At 37.8% G+C, this 3,449-nt stretch overlaps 1 long non-coding RNA gene across 1 annotated transcript in view; it reads left to right on the top strand.

Annotated features, from left to right (window-relative positions):
• Positions 1–2,804, top strand: part of LOC118761533 — a 10,308-nt gene extending 7,504 nt beyond the window's left edge. Inside the window, exon 3 of the long non-coding RNA XR_004997451.1 lies at positions 2,792–2,804. This is a non-coding gene — a long non-coding RNA (uncharacterized LOC118761533). The remainder of the gene's footprint in view (positions 1–2,791) is intronic.
• The last annotated feature ends 645 nt before the right edge of the window (positions 2,805–3,449 follow it).

Here is a 3,449-nt window from a genome sequence, read left to right as displayed (position 1 = left end):
TTTAACACCTAATTTATACATACATATATATACTCTTTTACTTATTCATTTGTTTCATTCATTTGACTGCGGCCATGCTGGAGCAGCTCCTTTAGTCGAACAAATTGACCCTAGGACTTACTATTTGTAAGCCTAGTACTTTTCTATCGGTATCTTTTGCCGCACCGCTAAGTTACGGTGACGCATGCACACCAACATCGTTTTTCAAGCGATGGAGCGGGGGCAACACAGCAACAAGCATATCATATATATATATATATATATATATATATATATACGCCGAGCTTTCAGTTTCCGTCTATCAAATCCACTCACAAGGCTTTAGTCGGCCTGAGGTTATAGTAGAAGACACTTGTCCAAGGTGCCACGCAGTGGGACTGAACTCGGACAGTGGGTCGACTAAACTCATTTCAGTAGATTTGGTAGGCGAAGCCCGTCGCGCGCGTGTGTACACAAACACACAAACACATAAACACAAACACATACATATATACAAATATATATATATACATATATATATATATATAATATATAATATATATATATATATATATATATATATATATATATATATATATATATTACATATATATATATATATATACACTCCCATTCAGACAGACAGACAGACAAACAGACACACAGACAGATAGATAGAAGATAGATAGATAGATAGATAGATAGATAGATAGATAGATAGATAGATGATAGATAAGCATGTTACGCAATATCTGTCTAGGAAATTTCACTGAGAATAATTTGGTCAATGTGAGGCAATGAAGGAATGACAGTTATTCAAGTTATCTCGCTGGGAGCGAATTCCGAACCATAATTTTGCGAAACAAACAACCTTGCTATATATACGTTGTAGCTGTGTAGTTAACAAGGTTTCTTGTTAAGAACCTGAGACTATTTGGTTTTAAGTTCTGTCCCAGGGAGTGGCACTTTCGGCATATTACTTTACTCTGGCCCTGTATCGACTAAAGCCTTTTGAGTAGATTTCTTATGCGGGAACTAAAAGAAGCCCGTCGTTATACCTATGTATAGTAAAATCCAGGCAAAAAGTTTGTGAGCATTCTGCAGTAATACAACGTGGCTACATAGATCGACGAGTGATAATGTAGCCGATACAATTATATTTGTACTCCTGTTCGATTAGTAAGTCTAAAGTTCACTTCTGAAGATTACGGAGTAAAGTATAAAACACAAAGTAGAATGGAGAATTTACACATTTTTAATTCATAATTTTCGCCATAATTTTGCTTTCGCAAGTTTTAAACGAATTAATGTACGTAATGCAATGAAACATAAATTCCATTCACATTTAAGGCGGCGAGTCGGCAGAAACGTTTGCACGGCGGACGAAATGCTTATCGGTATTTCGTCTGCCGTTACGTTCTGAGTTCAAATTCCGCCGAGGTCGACTTTGCTTTTCAGCCTTTCGGGGTCGTTAAATACGTACCAGTTACGCACTGGGGTCGATATAATCGACTTAATCCGTTTGTCTGTCCTTGTTTGTCCTCTCTGTGTTTAGCCCCTAGTGGGTAGTAAAGAAATAGGTATTTCGTCTGCCGCTACGTTCTGAGTTCAAATTCCGCCGAGGTCGACTTTGCCTTTCATACTTTCGGGGTAGATTAAATAAGTACCAGTTACGCACTGGGGTCGATATAATCGACTTAATCCGTTTGTCTGTCCTTGTTTGTCCTCTCTGTGTTTAGCACCTTGTGAGTAGTAAAGAAATAGGAAATAAGTATTTCGTCTGCCGCTACGTTCTGAGTTCAAATTCCGCCGAGGTCGACTTTGCCTTTCATCCTTTCGGGGTCGTTAAATAAGTACCAGTTACGCACTGGGGTCGATATAATTGACTTAATCCGTTTGTCCTTGTTTGTCCTCTCTATGTTTAACACCTTGTGGGTAGTAAAGAAATAGGTATTTCGTCTGTCTTAATGTTCTGAGTTCAAATTCCGCCGAGTTCAACCTTGCCTTTCATCCTTTCGGGGTCGATTAAATAAGTACCAGTTACGCACTGGGGTCGATATAATCGACTTAATCCGTTTGTCTGTCCTTGTTTGTCCTCTCTGTGTTTAGCCCCTTGTGGGTAGTAAAGAAATAGGTATTTCGTCTACCTTTATGTTCTGAGTTCGAATTCCGCGAGGTCGACTATGCCTTTCATCCTTTCAGGGTCGATAAAATAAGTACCAGTTGAACACTGGGGTCGATGTAATCGACTCATCCCCACCTCCCCAAGCTACCCTTGAGGCAACAATTTGAAATTATTAATTCGATTCACATTTAAACAAATAAAGTATTACGTAGCCCAGAAGGATGATCGAGCAGAAATAATGCATCATTCTATTGCATAACACTGCTCACCTGAAACGCACGTAAGCAAAATTATGGACTAATTATGGAATAATTAAAAATGCTTAATCCTCCACATTGTGATCTCATATCAAGATAAACAGCAGTTAGAATTTTCTTCTGGTCGAGTAACCCATCCCACTCGAAAGGTCCCTGAATAAGGATTGTTTAAGGATGTTGAATGAAACACCCATGTTTCTAGAGGTGAATAATTCAAACCCCAAAGAATCCCTCTCAACACATGGCTATGATGCTCCCCCTACTATTCCTGCACATGATCAAAGATGCACATATCAGCCACTAAGGGACATGCTCAACTGGTTAAGGTCAAACAACTGACAAGCAAATCTGTGGTATTGAGCAGAATATTTGCTGTAGCCCATCTTTTATACCAAGACAAAACAATGGACATGATAACACTTCCAGTCAGTTAAGATCGGAAGCCATGAGAGCCACTGCCTGGTACTGCATCAGGGCATTTATTATTATTCGTTTCAGCAAAAATGTCTATCTTTCTTTTCTGTTGTCTTTGCAGTCTTTCACTCTTCTTTTTTTATTTTTTTATTTTTTCCTTTACCTGTTTACCTTTCATTTTCTTGTTTTTTTTAATTGTCGTTTTTTTTTTCGTTATTGCTTAAATTCATTCTTTTTGTCGTTTTCGTTTTTTACTTTTTTATTCTTTCCGACTTTCCTTCATTCTCCCTTTCTTTTATTTCTGTTATTCCCCCTCTCACTCTCTCTCTCTCTCTCTCTCTCTCTCATTCTCTTTCACACATACACATTCTGTTACTCTCTTTCTCTATCTCTCAGGAAAATTGTTTCCTTCCCTTCTTTCCAAATTTGCTTCTTTCACTTTCTTTCGTTCTTCTACATCGTCATTCTTCTTTTCTTTCCCCAACCTTCAATTCTTTCTTTCTTTCTTTCTAGCTTGCTCACTTCTCTTCTCTTTCTTTTTTTCTTTATTCCTTCTTTCTCTGTGGCTTTCTTCAGTTTTTGATTTTGCATTCTTTCCTTTCATTCATTCTTTTTCTCTCTTTTCCTTCTTTCACCACAGTATTCTATTCTTCGTTGCGTTCGTTCTTTATTCT

The sequence above is a fragment of the Octopus sinensis genome, unplaced genomic scaffold (genome assembly GCF_006345805.1).
Source record: "Octopus sinensis unplaced genomic scaffold, ASM634580v1 Contig14807, whole genome shotgun sequence".
In the NCBI taxonomy this organism is placed as follows: Eukaryota; Metazoa; Mollusca; class Cephalopoda; order Octopoda; family Octopodidae; genus Octopus; species Octopus sinensis.
The sequence above is the reverse complement of the archived record's forward strand: the minus strand, read 5'-3'. Positions and strand labels throughout refer to the sequence as shown.